The sequence below is a fragment of the Mastomys coucha genome, unplaced genomic scaffold (assembly GCF_008632895.1).
Source record: "Mastomys coucha isolate ucsf_1 unplaced genomic scaffold, UCSF_Mcou_1 pScaffold16, whole genome shotgun sequence".
In the NCBI taxonomy this organism is placed as follows: domain Eukaryota; kingdom Metazoa; phylum Chordata; class Mammalia; order Rodentia; family Muridae; genus Mastomys; species Mastomys coucha.
The window spans coordinates 72,945,428-72,964,917 of NW_022196898.1; the positions used below are offsets into that span (position 1 = coordinate 72,945,428).

Below are 19,490 nucleotides of genomic sequence, written 5' to 3' on the forward strand. Positions count from 1 at the left end.
GTGACAAGGTGATGTCCCATCCAAAGCCCAAGAGCTAAAACACTATTATATTTTTCTGTATTCTTTGCTTCTATAGTGGCTAATTTCAACTTACTATATCACAAGTGAGGAACCCTTCCAACAAGAGCCTTTCACTTAGGAGACCGCCTAGATGACAATGTAGACAAGGAGCTAAGTATGAGATAACTAAAACAAGCTACAGCTACATCACAGTGGTTGAACTAGATTGAATACCCTACCATAGGAAAGCTACAAGAGGCCCATGTAAATGTAGCAACAGAGAGCAAGACAGCATAGGCTAATTAATAGCACCGGAGATACCTGTAAGGTCAGAAGACAGTAATGTTGACAAAAGAACTCATGAGGGCAGATAGCCAAATTCATAGAGTCAGAGATGGGCAAAGTGGGGCTTTAGTCATCCTTAATATGTGGACAGAACATGAACAATGTACGATTATGTCCAGGATTGCGTGCTCAGAGTGTGTGGAGCCCCCATTGGCTTGGCCCCCACTGTCCAAAGAGTTTGCCCATTTCTATTATGAAGATGACAACCTTTATTCAGTTTCTGCCATTGTGCTGTATACCCCTTCACAAAGGAAATTCAATGGTTTTCTTTTTGCTTTTGTTTTTTTTTGTTTCTTTGTTTGTTTTGTTTTGTTTTGGTTTGTTTTGGTTTGGTTTTGGTTTTTATTTTTTACCTCTTCGAAACCAGCTATATTCTCTATAGAGTTTTTCATACATTTCCTTATTTCTCAGTTTCTGTCATAACATATAATAAAGCATATATTCTATTTTACTTCTATACAGAATTCCAGGTCTTAATCTTTAGCAAGAAACAACAAACTTGAAGACTTCAACGCAGGTCAATAGGGTTGACTTTGAATGCTCAGTGTCTTTCTTTGAGCCTTGGATTATGCACTACTGTGCTACGAAAACTCACACCACCCCAAACACTTCACCAGTACCAAATGCTTTTTGTAATGTAGTTTTTATCTGTATTGCTGCTGAGGCTTCTCCAAAGTAAGCATGAGTTACCGTTTCTACTTTAGATTTCATTCTTATCTTTGTAACAAAATAATGAATGTATTTGAAACTGGGGGATGAACTGGCTCTATGAACCTGGAGGAGGGGGATATTAGCAGAAAAATCTTGTAATATCTACACATATTCACTAGGTTTTGATTTGTCAATCTTAGTATAGATATAAAATTTAAATAACAAATCTAGTGATAAGAAAACATGTAATTGTTATTTTTCTCATTTCAATTTATAATATTATATATAATATACAGAATAAAAATTTGTTGTTTTGGAAAAGGGTCTGACTCTGTAGCCTTGACTTGACAGTGACTTGCTGTATAAAGGCTGGCTTAAAACATGCAATAAGCCTCCTCACTGCTGGGAATATAGTAGTGTGTCAAGAAGACTGCCTTGATAGTATCTTCTTAGCAATGGTTTCACAGTAAGAGAAAAAAAGAAACATTATCTGCCAGGTAAATGGGGAGGGAGAGATCCTTTTTATAAGTGTTCATAGCTATGAGTATTATTTTGCCTTTGCCAAGAAATGTACATGGAGATCAGCAGACCACTTCAGCTGTTAGATTTAGCCTTTTACTTTGAAACTCTCTCTGTCCTTTTCAGGATCACAAATGCCAGATAAGCTACAACCAAAGTCTCCTAGCAATTCTCCAGTCTCTGGCTCTCATTTCTCAATAGAGGTGTCCTAGGATTAGAGGCATATGCATGAATGTATATGCCAGCTTTTTTTGTGGGTTGCGGGTTATGTTATCAAGTCTATGGTATCAAGATCCTGAAGCAAGAAATTTCTTCCTTAAACCATTTGTTCTTTTTAGATTCATAATTGTAAATACTTATAGTGCTAAAGTAGTGAATACATTAAGTATACAGGAGGCTGGGAGAAACATAACTGAAGAATGGCCTTAGCAGGAGCAGGTAGCTAGTGAGCAGCAAGAGAGGAGATGAGATAGGAGTTTTTAGAGGGGTTAAAATTTGCAAAGTAAATAAAGAAAACATCTAATTAAAAAACAAAAACAAATAAACAAAAAAAGAATTTGGGAAGTGAATTGTCAGCAGCGGTAACGAGAAGTTGTTATTATAGCTGGGTTCACAAAGCCATAGCCCCAAATATCAGCACAAAATGTACTTGCCTCCATTGGAACCTTTTTAAATATTCAATAAACATTTGTAATGAACAACAACAAAAAATGTCTGCTAGGTCGGTATAGTTGGCTGGCCTCTACTGATTTCCATTAAGCTTGTTTATCCCACAGGTTTGCGGGAGGTTTACTTTACTCTAGACTTGGCTAGAGCACCTAAAGTGCAACAGAGTTGATCCACATGCCTTAAACTGAGCATGTCACAATAGTAGTAGAAGGACAGAAGAGATAACTTGTTACAATGTACGAGAACTTCACAGCAGTAATTTCTAATAAAAAAGCAAGTGTAAATGTATAATGCTTTTCAGAACACAAGTTGGAAGGAAAAGAATTCCACTATTCCTCATTCCATTGGTCACAGGCAATAATGGATGGGTTAGAGACATATTTTAACACTGGAAAACAACTACAGAATCTACAGACAAAAGTAAAAAAGAACTTGAATATGTAGGAAGAAAGAAACACACCTTCTGCAGTTAGTAAAATATTGCTGACTAAATGAACACTGCTTGCGCAGTTGTCATTTTATTGATTAAAGATTGATATAGGGATTGGTAGGGTAGGGCCCATCCCATCATCAGCTGTCCCACCCACAGCCAGGTGGTCCTGGATTAGTATACAGAAAACAAGGTGATCTGCGAGAGCCATGGGAAGCAAGCCAGTAAACAGCTGCTTTAAGTTGTGGTGTTTATCACAACAAAAACCAATCTACAACAGTAATTCTGGTTATGAATAGGACTACATTTATTATAGGAAAGCTATTATTTGCTTGTTTGTCTGTCATCTATCACTATCTATATATCTATCTGTCTATCTATCTATCTATCTATCTATCTATCTATCTATCTATCTATCATCTATTTATCTATCTATTAATCTATATAACTATGTATTTATATGTTTGTATGGTATTCTGTTCTGCCTTTTTAGCTCTATATTCCACAAAGAATAACATTGGCTATTGACAGCCAATTTGAAAAATAATAATAGTATTGTGTAAAGAGTACAAAAATGCTCCACTAAAAATAATAGGAAAAAATTTCAGAGATTGGACTGAGAAAATGATTTATTGTGTTTAAATTTATATAGATATATGAAGAACCTATAATTGTAGGATTAAAAACATAGTTAATGACTCATTATGTACACTTCATTAAAACATTTGGGAGATCATTTCAAAGCAACCTGGAACAGCATGGCATTGCACAGATGAAATTTTAAAAATCAATGAATTGTATGAAACAATTAAGAATTAGTATGTAAAACTTTTAGTTCAAGTATGTATAAGTATTGAATCAACAAAATATTGATACCCAAATATCTTTATGATGAGTCTCTATACATATCTTTTGTCTTTAAGCCAGAAAAGGAAATTGTATAAGTAAATTGTATAAATGCAATTATAATTGATTGCATAGTCTGCATGCTTAAAATAAGAATCTCAGTGTTCCTTTATTTTCCTATTATTATTCAGTGACTTAAATGTTAATTTATGAGATAGGTGTTGGATCATGAATGCTTCCAAATGCTTGGTATTCTGTTAGATTGAGTGATTGGAAGCTTAGATCCTATCTTACATATATTTTACCAGTTTTATTATGAAACATGTGGCTTTAAATAAAAATCAAACTTATAGAGTAATATTAAAGAATATTCTTTGAAGATATTTATTCATGTAAACACTTTGACATGTAGGAAAGTTCCTGTGGAAGGCTGTGGAGATAGTTGTTGTTCATACCAAACATACAATTTGTGTCTTGATGTTCTAATGAACATATAACATCACCAATAAATTTGTGAGATGCATACATAATGCCTTAATAGACATGTGAGAAAATTTTCTATGAGAATGTCTTTTATAAATGATATGAAGATAATATTATTTTAAGATATGATTGACATATTTGTATAAGTAAGTGTGTGTGTGTGGGTTTGCTTGGTTATTTAAGGGCTATCCACTAAACACTTCTCCAGTCTTCCTCTGTTTAATGCTGTGTTTATAGGTATCCTCATCATGTAGAACATTAAATATACTATTAAATTTGTTATATTGAAACACAGCAGACAGCTGATACCTGTTATCATGGAAACCAGATTTAGCCAGTAGCCTTTTTTGTATTGCCCTAACAGTTGGCATGGAAGGGATGGACAGACACAATAGTTGTTCATGCTTGAATACTAACTCCCTTCAAGGTCTGTGGCAGGCTAAACTAGGAACCTAAGCCATGTTGTTCCAAATGTTCAATTGCAAATACAAGAGAATATTATTTGCTTACTACAGTTACTTTGGAAGATTGGATAAAATTATTATTTAAACTTGGGAAGCTATACTTGATCAATAATGGAGCTTATTTTTAAAGATTATCATGATTTAATTTGAATGAAAAAAATTGTTATAGTTTTATTTAACCTTCGTATATAAATAAAACAATTTAAAATTGTCTACTTTTCTATTGTTATGGCTATAGGACTGAAAAATATGATTTATTGCTATATTCATTTCCACTTATTTACATAAATATGAAAAATGCACTATGTAATACTATCATAGAAAAGTAGGAAAAGATATCCCATATCAATGAGTGGTTAATGTGTAGTAAAATTATTTTTCTGGAGGAAAACTGGCTATTGTGCTTATCAGACAGACAGAACCGTACTACGCATCTTGCTTCTCTTTGTATTCATATCACCATGTACACTGAAATTTCTAAGGGTCAGATATTCTTTTTTTCCAATAGAATAATTAGGTGTTTTATTGTGGAATGAACCTCATTCTAAAAAATTGCTGTCAAATACAATGGATAATTGTATTTAAACTTATGTTGCTTTATAAATCTAATTCTTTCACTAATTTCCTGGGAAACAAATAATACTTTTATTAGAATATCTGACATTAGTATACTTTAGAAATGTCTACAAATATTATGTTTATTCATACTTAAACATTCAGATCGTTGAGATCCAAGTATCTAAATGAAACAAACTCAAAGTATTTAAGACCTCTAGACATTGAAATTATAAACATTTAAAAGCTGTACATAGTCTAGCTATGTCCCAGAATGACACCATTCAAAACAAACATGGTTCAACCACTAAACTGTAAAGAACCAACTTCTTTTATTTTTTTCAAAAATGACTGCTTTATTGAGAACAGTAGAGATAAGCTTGTTAAAATGAGTCATTTTTGTAAAATTATAATTGGGTTTCATTTTTTATTAAAATCTTTATTTACATTTCAAATGTTATCCACTTTCACGGTCCCCACCCCTTGCCCCCTGGAAACCCCATATTCCATCCCGCCTCACCCTGCTTCTATGAGGGTGTTCCCCCATCCATGAACTCCCATCTTCCTGCCCTTGAATTCGCCTACACTTGGGATCGAGCCTTAACAGGACCAAAGGCCTCTCCTCCCATTGATGCTGGACAAGACCATCCTCTGCTACATATGCAGCTGGAGCCATGGGTCCCTCCATGTGTACTCCTTAGTTCATGGTTTAGTCCCTGGGAGCTCTGGTTTATGGTTGATTGATATTGTTGCTCTTCCAATGGTGTTGCAAATCCCCTCAACACCTTCAGTCTTTTCTCTAACTCCTTCACTGGGGACCCCATGCTCAGTCCAATATTTGGCTGCGAGCATCCAGCTCTGTATACATCAGGCTCTGGCAGAGTCTCTCAGGAGACAGATATCTCAGCCTCCTGTCACCATGGATGCACTTATTGGCATCCATAATAGTGTCTGTGTTTGGTGACTGTTTATGGGATGGATCCCCAATGATCAGATAGACAAAATATCACATTTTAATAATATCTTACAATGAATATTGTCCATCCATCCATTATCTTGCATATATTCTAAAAAATGGAAATTATTCCAAATTGACTGAATAGAAATAATTCTATGAAGCAAATGCTTTTTAAGTTATAAGAGGGCTATGAAGGTTAGTGAATGCATGCCGATTTGAAGGTCTTCTCTACTGTTCAGTTCCATGTTAAGGTTATATTTGAAGTGCCCGGCTTGAATATAAAATTCACACATTACTTTTATCAGAAATCCATTTCATTTATTACACAAGTTTTACTTTTATTTTCCAAACATTAAAGAAGACACTGGTTATTAATATTTGGCTAGAGTAAATTATTTGCAAATGTTTTTAACTCGATATGTAAGCTAGTTATTGAGTGGAATGCAGACTGCTGTCAGACTCGGTGATTGAGTCCAATTATAGGTAAAACTGGAGGCTATTCACTCAGATAATCTACCAGTAAGTAGGATAGAAAATTAATTTTCTTTGCATTTGATGAGTCTGCTCTGTGTTTCTGTTGTGCCATTTGCACATTAGTCAGAGTTTGAGGGAGTGCAGCATCAAATTTATAGCAACAGCAGTTTTCTTTAAGTCAGATCAACAGAGATGAATTGGCAGGTTCTCAGTGCTCTATCTATTATACAATATTGCCCTCTATGGGAACTAAAATACTGAAGAAGCAGAATGGTGCTGTGCATTTTACTTCTGTGATCATCAACTGATCACAGTTGGTCTTTCTTATTTCTTTTTATTTGATTTCAGCTGTCCTTCGTCTTCTAACAGATACAAATAGCTGAGCTGCAAATCAACCACAGCCTCCTTTTGTTACTTAGGGTTATTTTAACATCAGAATGCATTTTATTTATTTCCTATTATATTCAATCATTGGGTTTACCTTATTTTGTTAAAATATCTCTCAAGGAAATCAACTTACTTTGTGAAAGTTTATAATTATTTTACTGAAATATTCTATCTAGAGGCAGACAAAATTAGATTTCTCAAATAAAGAGATCCTCACTATAATCTAGAAGATGAATCCTTCACACAAAAGAGCACATTTCAGGGCTTTTTCTGCTTAACTTTGTTTATAAAACATTTTTAAATTATGAAAATAAATGGAGACTTCATCCTAGGAAATTATTTTACTCGTGAGTATTAGGTAGAATGAAATGACATGGGTTCTAAGATAGAAATTTAATCTGTGTGCTCTTCTCTATGGAAATGGTCTTTCTTTGCACGTTTGCATTTTCTGTTTGAAATGAGCTACTTCTATTTTTGGAATACAGAAACAGGGCAAGTTTCATTCATAAACACTCCCATGTGAGAGATCCTAACATACCATTGTCTCCATTTTCTAGTTTTCAGTTGCTACATTCTATTCACTCAGTCATTCATCAATTTAGTTTTAAAAGTGCGATTGCCCAACCCATATTATGATACTTCTTCATACACTGAGAATAGGAAGAGTTAGACATGATTTATGTACTCAGAGAAAAACAATGTCTGGTGAATATACACACACACACACGCATATACACGCACATGCACTCACACATACACACATGTATGCACACACATGAGAACACACATGTTTGTGTGACTTTAACAGGCAGTGTTAGCAATATAATGCTGAGCTTGTATTTGTAGACTGCTGATACAGGGTACCAGACTACGTTACTTGTGAAAGCTCTCAAGCATAAGGAAAATAGAAGTCATTGCTAGCTAGTTTTAAAACACTACTCACTATATTGCAACACATCATCCTAGTATGCATGCAACACATAAACACCTAATCACCGAACATATAGATACATACACACATACACACAAGACACAAAAAGATAAACAGAAAACACATGCACCACACACACATGACAGATACATACATGCAAACACCACCACATGCACACATATATTTAGACACATATAGATGTTCACATAAATACTGGTATTCATTTGTGTTGTTTATATATATGTATATGGTATATATATATGTACATATGTGCAAAAGTTATGTGAACATGTGTTGTGCATGTATGCTTGTGTATATGTGTATATATTTATGTATGTGTGTATATTTACATGTGTCTATATTTATATACATATATATGTTTACATGTACACACAACATATGCACATAAAATTACAATACATATATATACACAAACATACACACATATGTATGCATAGATGCTCACACTGTACACATGCATATGTATATACATTACATGTATATCTATAGACACACACAAACTTGTATACAGACAACAGACACATAAAAACATAAATTACACACATAACACATATAAACATACATGTACACAAAATATACAAACATACACAGTATATGCATGCATACATACATCATATATATGTGTATGTGTATATATATGTATATATATATAAACCAAACCCACATATATGCACACATATACACATATATACATTCACATTCATACCCACACCATACATACATATATCACACTATGCTAAGGTCAACTATGAGGGAGACTGAAGAGCTAGTGCATTCCTCATGAGTGATGATAATTTAGCATGAGGCATTTAAGCTAACTAGCCAAAACTTGATTTACTAAGACTTCGTAAAAGTGAAGATTCCGATGCTGATCAGCATATTAGATGGAGTAACTCATAAATGAGAAGCCTGCTCCCAAAACACCCAGAAAGACAGAAAACAAATGAGGTTGGGACACCTATGATAAAGAGGATTAACTAACAGATGAAATAAAATGCCCTGTTTGACATACAAGGCCTTATCAAATTTATTACTCTAATGATAGGATTCTGGCCTCCATGAAGTTTTCTCACTTGGAAAATTTAGGACTTATTAGTACTTTAGTACATAATATAAAATGGCTTGACTTGTGAAGTCTAACTCCAAAGAAAATAGCCACTAAATCACAATAAACTTTTGGAAAATGCAGATTCAGAAGGAAATAAAGTAAAGCCTCCCACCGTAGTTAAAGAATACTTTCTGCATTCAAAGCTGCCCCGATGGTTCAGATTCCCAAGGAAACCTTGCCTCAATTAATGGACCTTATGAAGGTTCGGCACCCTTGTGAAGCCTCACAAGAAAACTTAGACCTGAGAATAATCGTAAATGTAATTTCTCCTGGGCTCCCTTACCTTACCGCAGGACACACTTGGATCATTTTATTCCACAACAAATATTCCTGTGATTCAATGATGCTCAGACCAAGAGTTGCTATTTATTAAAAATCTTCTGGCTTTAGGCAGTTGCTGGCCAAACTGGAATCAGGCTGCTGAACCTGTTTCTTTCCTCATGGCTTCCAGAGCTTTATATTGTCAAATGACTCATTTAAGGCATTAACATGCTGATTTCCTTGAAAATAAGATTCTTAAGTAAGACTGGCATGGTATCTCCTCAATCCGAGGCTCCCATTTATTTCCATGTTGTAGCAACATTTAAAAAGATTTCTAAATGTGCAATAGTACTGATGTCTGCTACAGGACACATCTGAATTAAAGTAATGAAATTTGGCACTCGTTTTCTCCCCAAAATGTATTGGCAGAAAAGGAATAAAGAGATATTCTCAATAACCCTTATTAAAGTTCCGGTTTGAATAATTGCTAACATGAGGGAATTGTTTTCCTCCCTTAAAAAGATTTTTACATTAGTTACTCATCCCAATTAGAAATATTCTCTCCTAAAATGTTGAACTATGAACATGATTCAGTTGTGTTTTAAAACCTATTTGCTTTACTGTTTTCCTGGTATTCATAAACTTTATTGGGTTAAATTTTCAGTTGCTTTAATTAGGTTCAGCCAGATTTTGAGAACTATAAATTGAATAATTTATTCTCACCTCAAATTGCTAATTTTGATGAGCACGAAAGAAAAGAAGTGAAAACAGAAAGCAATGCAAAACTATGAAAAGGTATGAACACCTAATTATAATGTATACTTACAAAATTTGATTTATTTAAAAGGATAAATTTAACCTTATCATTAATAATCATAAGAAACATGTGAGGTAAAATCTTGGAATTGTTTAATTTTCTATAATTATAATAAGTCATCTAATACTCTGTGGTTCAATTCTCAATTTCACCTTCAAATAAATCGACTTGACAAAGCAAACAAACAAAACTAATGATCTTTCTTTTGAATAAAGGCTTTGAACAAGTGGTAGCGTAAACCTTGAATCCCAGAACTCATGTGGCAGTATAGGACCATCCTGGTCTACATATCAAGTTTCAGACCAGGTAGGGCTACAGACTGAAACCCAGTTACCTAAAATAGAACCAAATACCAAAGACATTGATGTAAACATGCTAGGAAGTGCATCCTATTAGAATGCTGTAGATTAGGATGTTAGCGTTTATATTTGTTTATCAATTTTAACTTAATAATAAACAATTAATTCAAATTTTCATGTCTTTAATTTCTAAATGATGCTTAAGACATACATTTTTCTTTTTACTGTTTTGTGAATTGTCACTGGCTATTTAAATGTTATGTAAAAGGTAAAGTAAGGTGATACAGATTTTGATCAGGTTAAAGTGTATACATCTGCCTGAAGCAACTAGGGAGGCATCCTATGAAGGATTGCAAACCTGACTGGCACAATCTATTGAATTAAAGTCTGAAAAGATCCACCGAGATCTTAGTTTAAGTTCAGATTTAGTAAATAAGGAAAAAATTGGATTGCCCTTACCATGGTGTCAAAATAAAATTAAGAGCATCTAATTTCTGTTCCTCAACTGTAGTAGTAATCCAAATGTGTGCATACTGTATCTAATTACAAACTAATGGAATAGCTGGAATATCTGACTCAAGCCTAAAGCCAATTGTAGAACTGTTGTGATTGAAACAAGCAAAGAAAAAAGCTAGTGTTTTAGCCAAAGATTTCTCAATGTTTTCTGTCTTGTATAACATGTTCCCACCACAAAATCTATGGTTATTATCTTTATTTTCTGAACAAGACAAGTTGAAAAATAACAACAGATATTACATTTTGTGGCTATGTTCATTTGTAATAATTGGAGAAAACAATATAAAAAGGCAATTTACATGAAAATTTCATATAAAATTATTTTGTGGATATTTTTATTTTCATCAATTAATCTGATGTCTGAATCTCTCCAGTTTTCTCCAAGAGAAGAAAGAAAATTTTGGTGGCTTTAAATTCATTTGTAGGTATACATATTATATTAACTCTATTTTGAACATTTACTTTATGTTTTAATAAAAAGAAATGGCCAGTTAGGTGCTATTTTTCTTTTCTAACAACAGAATTTTAATTACCTATCTTTGGAAGTTTTTCAATAATTAATATTTAATAAATACTATTGTATGTGTTGGAACTGACTAATATTGAAACAATTCCATTGTCAAAGTTCTCAAATGTTACTAATTTCACTTGAGAAATTGTTATATATCTTCATATAAAACCTGATGCTAACGTAACAAAGATTCACATTATTTCCTTTGTTATGATTCTACACTGTCTATGTCCATAACTCTGCCAAGGCTGTGAATCCTGCTTCAAGATTTTATGTGAGAGTTTTGCAGTGAGAATCACTGAGCTACCATTGAATCCCAACAAGTTCAACCATTTATATATGGCACTGCTTCTATATTGGCTTTTCAAATAGAAATACAGCAGGAGTGTAATGACTGAGTATTTTGCAATAATGTTTCTTCTTCAGTTGTGCAATCTTCCAGAAACTAAAAATACTAAAATAACATAATTAAATTAAAAAAAACAAAATAAAACAAAAATAAGCTAAAGGCCAAACTAGTGCTGGGATCTGATGTGGTGATAGATGCTTTCCTAGCAATCGAAAGGCTCTGGATTCCATTCCCAGCACTATAACCAAAGAGACAAAACTATAGAAGATGAAAATTTTCAATCCACATTTAAAATGTATTTTAATCAACACTGAGCCGTGGCATGGTATTTTCCTCATGATATTATATCATAATATCGATGAAAGGTAGATCTGCAGTATGCTTATCTCTCTCAATTGTAAGGAGCATCACTAAGAAAGCTTGTCTTGACCTTCAAATGCATCTTTGCCATCTGGGTAAGAAGTTCCTGAATACTTCTTGAAGCTTTTATAAACGTAAACTTTTTCTCAGCTCACTGTGCATGAGAATTTCAGCAGTTTACAGACTAATGCTATCCAGACATTAACGCCAACATCATAAAACCAAGTTTTAATGGCTTCCCCACTACTCCAATGTCACAATCTCTAGTCATGAGTTTTTACTGAAATTGCCCCAACATTATATATATAGCTTATAACTGAAGACACATACACCATACTCTACATTAAAGTAGAGAATATTCTGCTGCTGTATTCTGTCCTGAAATTTTCATTTTTGTATTATATATTCATATTTAATATTATATTACATAGTATATATATATATATATACTTTTAAAATTTGAGAAATAGAAATGTAGTTTCCCATAGCAAATCAGATTTTATCTCAGTTAATTAACATTATATAATTTAAATATTTATCTGTTCTTACTTATAACACATGGTTATTCTTTTATAAATATCAGGATTTGGTAGCTCATAGACAGTTCTCCAAGTTTTCTATTGCTCATGGCTGGCTTTTGTTCTGTTTGAAATTAGACTCTTTGGCTGGCACATATTCACAATAGTAAGCCCCATCATGAACTTTTATTAACCCCCTTGGTACAGTAGTATAGCTGCAAAGTGTAATCTTATTCTCGGGTTTTGTAGGAGGTACTCAAACTGTCCAATGAACGATTATCCAAATCCTCAAGGAGCATCTAATCAATCAGTGTTGTGTGAGAAGAAGGCAGCGGGTTGCTGAATTAAGCTTCTTCTGGAATGTGTTCATGTGTAACATCCCACTGCCTGGATGACATCACAAGAGCTTCAGGTCCTTGAAAGTCTTGAGGATGATTAGCTGAAGGAATTGGCTGTTTCTGCCAATCATAACCCGGCAGAGCTGCCTTCATAGTTCTGAAGATATGAGAGAAAGAGGGAGGGAGGGAAAGACCGACTCCAGCTAAGCAAGAGGCACAGCAGCAGAGGCAGAAGCAGACAGGAGCAGCTGGTATTCCGGTGATTAAATAGTTCTCACAGCCTTTTTGCTGTACTCGGTCTGCTCCCTGGTGTAATGCTCGTGTCCGAGAAGGAAGCTGCATTTTAACGGTGTGCTGAACAGAGGTCTGAATCATTCCAGCTGGCTGCTTGTTTTGAAAAGGACAATGTGTGTATAAATAAAAAGACTGCTGGAAGGGTCCAGACACCAGCACCGGAGCTGAGGAGTGCTCTCAGAATCCTGTTGAGGCAGATGGCACGAACTGAAAGCTCCGCTAATTAACGTGGAGCCAAGTAAACCTGAATTCTGGATATCTCATTTTCTAACTCCGGATAAATTCAAGTTAGCAAAAGAAAAAAATTATATATTGAAATGCTTCTCTAGGTAAGTTACTGCCCTAATTTGCTGAAATTGACAATGACGGGGTATGTGTGGCTTAGCTTCATAAACAAGTTAAACGCACTAAAGTTTTATTTGTGAAAGATTTATATAGAAGCAGATACTTTTAGAGCCAAATTCAATCTCCCTTTCTGGCATGTGTATACATACCTGTCAGTATGCTTTGTAGAAGTTATATTTGCATTGTATATAGAACGTATTGCCCTGCTGTAAAAAAGGAGCTGCAACAGCAGATTAATTTTAAACAGTTACCTTGACATTTGCACCAAAACACCTCCCTGGATAACAGGTTTGTCCTGTTTCTACCGGACCTATTAATTTTGCAAACTCAGCCTTCAGTGGTAACTGTGGCTGGTGTTTTAAATGTTTCCTAAGAAGTATTACTTAGAAGGTGGCATGCAAATTGCCCAAGATGAGAACTCTTCTCCTTGAGACATAAGATTTAGAGGTGTTCTCTGTTTTGATGGAATTTTGAGAGAAACAGCTGGCACACACATTTGAAACTGAACGACACTGTTATACTCTGTTTATCAGGAAATAGATACTATCCCCTAGCTCCTATTAGAAATGAAAACATCTTAGAGTAATATATATGTCATACTCATATCCTAGATTGTGAACAGGACACCAACACCTCAGTGCCGTATTCACACACATACACACACACACACACACACACACACACACACTTCCAAAGCCCCCTACACAAAACACATTGGGAAAACACTAGATGTTTAAAGGTAGTTCTAGTGTTTCTAATACTTATGTCAGAAGAAATCAAAGTTTAAAAATATTAAAAATTTATTGCCTTTGAATTTGTCCTAATTTATACAATGATATACTTCTCCAGTATCTGTAATAACGTGTAGAAGCAGTGTGTGGCTTATTTTGGTAGACTGTGTTCGGATCCTCAATTAGCTCTGAGAAAGTTTAATGAGTTTATCCTCTCTGTCAGACACTCCTTTTTATGCCTTAACAGTGTCTGTTCTAAGGGTTTACATTTACATGCTGTCGTAATTTTTTTCAGTGTTCATACATTTCTATCTTTCGGGCTCCGTTATCCACTTTCTTGTCAACTTCATAGTTAAAATTCTGTGTATTTCGGAACAGGAAGAAACTGGTGAAGACAGAAGTTACTAAAATTACTTTAATTTCACTAAAACTAAGAGACAATGAGTTTTCCCCAAACTATTTTAATGATTTTTTTTCCAGATCATAACAAGTATCTTAATTTGTTTTACTGGAATTGTGCCAATTAGCTATAAGCAGAGACTTAGGTAGGGATGCATAATTTGTTTTGTTTGCTTTCATGAAGTTTAAGTCAAGAACATAGGACCACTGACCAGAAGAATCTAATGATCTCCCCAATATTCCCCAAACATTAGAGTGTTTAATAACGAGTAACCTTGCCATTTATGTTTATCTCTGTACAGATATAGATATTTGAGTATACTATGATTGTTGCTGTTTTTCCATAGAGAACTCTCTGGCAACCTTAGGATGCTATAATTCTATAACATGCATATGAGTAGGGAAAAAATTTGGATAAACATGTGAGAAAACTATAATGTGTACTGTTTTTAAACTATAGTATAAAAGTCATCCTTGATGGGAAAATACAGATGAAAATTTTGGTGCAAGTCTTTTATAAAAGAAAAGCTTTGGATAATTTTATTTTATTTTTAACAAATCAATGAGAAATCCATCTGTATATAATTATATAGATCATACTTTTGCCCTTTTTATTTGAAAATCAAGTACAAATGCATGTTCATATATAATGCATGTTTATACTTTCACCTGAGAAGCAAGTGTTTTAGATTTTTGTCTGGCATGGAAACTAATATATCTTTTTGATACTGATTCTGTCTTTCTCCAAGAATGCTACCATGCCATGATCATGTTTAAAAAAAAAAAAACCTCAAATTCTTAATTAATCTCAGTGCCAGAACTAGTGCTTTTAAATGCTAAATAAATGTTTCTAATCTGCACAAGAGTTGTCACTTAGAAGTTTAATGTCTCTGTGATCCCCTCTCACTTTCTTTTTTTACTGAAAAAGTGAGAATAAAAATCCCATCATGCTATTTCATTTAGTAGCAACTACTCAGGGAGAACAGAGAAACATTTAGCATACTGTGTTCAAACTAGCAGCTTTCTGGCTGATGCTGCCTCTCCAGATTTAAAAAGCAGCTGGGGAAACTTATAAAGTAAAGCTAGAATCTCAGCCCTGGCTGTCAGCCAAGCCTGAGGAGCCATGCACACAGAAGGCTAGTCTTTTTTTCTCTGTGCTGAAATTTATTGATAATGCACTATGTTTTAAGTATAACCTATACAAACTGGAATATTTCAGGACCAAATATATTGTCAGGCTAGAGCAAAACTGTAAAGTAGCAAAGATTTCTTCTTTATCAAAGGTTGCTAGAATGAAATCATAGCATAAACCCTATAAAACACAGTATGTCCTGGGAAGTACAGGAATGATGAAATGCCTTGTCCATGTACTAGCTTGGAATGGCAGTGAGATCAGAAGTGCTGTACATGAGTGTGGGCCAAAACAAAGAACTTCAAGGTTTTATTCAAGCAACCAACTCTAAAAAGTCAAGTAAAAGTAGGCTTTCCAAACACTTTCAACAAAAGGTAAACTTTCCTTCATTATGCACCCCCTAAATAACCAGCCAAAGGAGATGCTGTCTGCTGTTTATTTTAAGTTCACAAAGTGAGAGAAGTGGGGCAGGTGCCAGACACTATGTATGCTATTGCCTTGAGCCATCACGATGTACCAGTCAGCCAAGCTTTCCTTGATACTTAGGAACTTTCAGCCATGCTGTTACACTGAGTGTTAAGTGGTCTCTTCTTCAGACTTATACTACATAAGCTTCTACAGTTAGAGTAATGATAACATAGAACTTATGTGCATGCAGCACATTGCAAGCTTCCTTTAGCTCTGTTTCTAAAGGATCATGTCACAATTTAGGCTAGACAAAATTTTAAGTAATAACACTGAACTGATAGATTTCCTCCCTCCCTTAAAAAACCTCCGATAATCTGATGATATCAAACTCACTAACGCATTAGATATTTCAAAACAAGTAGTTCTAAGACACGAATAGTTTTGAGGTGAAAATACTAACTTCCTCTACATTCCTACCTGCAAAGGGTTCTGCAGGTATTACATGATACATATATTTCCTTTGTCTCGTAACTTCTCATATTAGTATAAAGATAATCTAGTCATGATACAGGTTTTAATAAAATAATTTATATCATGTCAAGTCAGTAATTACTTTCAGGTGTCGTGATGAATTTATACGAATATAGTACTTATAAGTATTTTGAAAAAATTACTTAAGACACTTCATGAACTGTAAATGAATAATCATTATTAATTACTCAAACTTAAAGAAGTACCTGTGAAATATGAGGGATAAAATGACTTGTATCCAAATGTTTGAGAAAATAGTTTGATGCATCCAGAGTGTTTTTTAAACCAAAAATCATTTTTGTGTTGTAGAATAGAATTTTCTCTTCCAAAATCTTACCTTACTCTTCATAAGAACAGTTTGAAATATGTGAAAACCTCAATAAAAAAAGCAGCATTTAGCAAAGTAAGAGACACATACATGTTAGCAGAAACATCTCATTTCCTAAGTTAGAAATACCCAAATCCAAACATTTTGCCCCCAATATTTAACTGCTTTTGCTTTGCTTGTCTACACATTTATTTATTTGTTTTGTTGAAGTGCTGGGGTTCAAACACAGGACTTTTTACATGTACATACTGTCAAGTGGTATACTGCTGGGTTACCTCTACTCTCCATTAAAATTATTTAATAATATTTGACTGTAACTGCATAGGAGATGAAAGGTAACAGACCAGGTACGATATGTCTAAGCAAAGAGTAAATGTAGGTGCACTCTGCCTCTGATTCTTTCTGTCTCCAACTGCTTCCACCTTTGCTCCACTTCACCTTTCTTCTTCATTTGCATTGCTTTGTTCACCCCCTACTCTTCCTTCTTCTCTGTCTCACTTTTCCTTCTTTTCACCTTTCTGTATCCCCACTCCCATTCACTTTTGCCATGACAACTTTAGTGCACAGCTGATGAGGAAACCACTCACGTTTAGCACGTCAGCAAATATAAGACCCAATGTGAACACAGTGAGGAGTGAGAGGGATATTGGTTAAAGTAATAAGGAATAAAAGAAGATAAAATGGGAAATTTGCATCAGAAATGTAGCTCTCAAGAGAACAGCCCCTTTCCTGCTATGTTGGTAGGCAGTTTACTTCTCTAAATACTTTCTATAGAGTCCTTTGATCCTTGTGCATATGCTCTCTTTCATGGGCAGCAACATATTTTTCAACACCAAAATACACTATAGAGTTTAAAAATATAAAATTATAGTAAATACTCATTAAGATGCCTGTTTAAACATCATTATTAATGGTTTACATATTTAGTAGTTTAAACATAATAACAACTGCATGCAACCCAAAGGCCAAATGCCATGTTAATGAGAGAAGAAGACATGGGAAGGACATATATTATATACGTTTAGGTGGTTTGGTTCGACTCCATTCCTGAATCAGAAATGCAACTGTAGACTGCTGATCCACAAAACTTGTCATATTTCATCAGACTTTTCTAAAGAGTTCTTGAGGTACTGAATAGTGTTTCACGCCTACATTAAAAAATCATTTAAACCTCAGAAATAAATATAGAAACACTAAAGATTAATACAAGGAGAGGAAACAGATGCAGTGGTACATATGCTCCTACAAATGCATATAAAAGTCCTAATTCTGTTCATTACTCTAAAGTGCAAGTGAATAATTAGAATCAGAATTTAAATCTGATCTGCTTCTCAAACCTTCTTTCCCTAAATTTCATGTCACTCCAAGTAAGAGTTCACATATTCGAGAAGGTGGAGTAAAACACAAATATCAACTTCTAAATGATACTTACTAATTCATTGACAGTACATGGTGGTTCTCCAGATCTCAATTTTTAAAGAAACTTTTCTTAGAATGACATAATGACAAAAATAATGCAATAATTGACCAATTGAAGTTGAACTCAATTTAAGACTTAAATTACTTTATTTCTTAGTTCTACAGAGAAAGGTTGTAATAGTTACATGCTCATGTTCAAAATGATAATGATGATAAATATTACTTTCTTTATTATGTGATAGATGCTAGGACAAATAAAATCCATTCTCCATGAGGAAAAGGTGAAAACCATGCATGTACTGAACAAATGGCAATATTTGAATAAAAGGAGCTACAAAAGGTCAATATAGACCCATTTATTGGTGGAGGTATAAGAATTGTATTAGGGAATACTCTCACACTAAAATATGAAAGATAGTAGGGTGTTTCTAACCAATACCAAGAAAAGTGGTACATTTTAGAAATCACTGATATTCCACTCAATCAAAGTAATCAACACAGGTCGATCCACCCCTCAAAAAGATTTAGAAATATAGCAACATTTGCCTTAGAACAGACATATGTAACTTAAAGTTATCTTACTGCTTTTCCATGTTATGATTTTAACATAAAAAGTTTGAGTAAATAGTCTCTCTACCTAACTCCAGCACTGACTAGAGCAAAAATTTTTTGAAGTGTTATTTATATTATATCTAATACCTTTGGAAATCAGAAGTAATTTAAAATTTCTTTATAAAAGTTTAATTTTCAAAATTTAAACATTGTATTTTATTGGACTTTTGAGCCAGTTCATTAACTAAGATAAGCAAATAAGGGCATTGATAAAAATAATAACCATGGTTTCTAGGAACTTTTATTTGTTCATAGAGCTTCTTTAAATAATTTGGGGATGTAAACCCTATTAAATACAAATACATTTGTGTAAGCCACATAAATAATTTTTAGTAATAAATGTCAAGACCTAGCATAGGGCATCATGAGAGTAAAGTCTGGATCACTCCATATTGTCTCTAAGTCTGGCTAGCCCTTCTTATGAATAAACCTACAGAAGATTAAAAATAAAACACTTCTGTGCCTGAAATTTAGGCCCTAT

At 33.9% G+C, this 19,490-nt stretch overlaps 1 protein-coding gene across 2 annotated transcripts in view; it reads left to right on the plus strand.

The window, feature by feature from the left end:
* The first annotated feature begins 12,864 nt into the window (after positions 1-12,864).
* Positions 12,865-19,490, plus strand: part of Ndst4 (N-deacetylase and N-sulfotransferase 4) — a 322,892-nt gene continuing 316,266 nt past the window's right edge. For both annotated transcript variants that reach the window (XM_031375370.1, XM_031375368.1), the window contains exon 1: positions 12,865-13,433. The gene's annotated coding sequence lies outside the window, so the exon portion shown is untranslated. The remainder of the gene's footprint in view (positions 13,434-19,490) is intronic.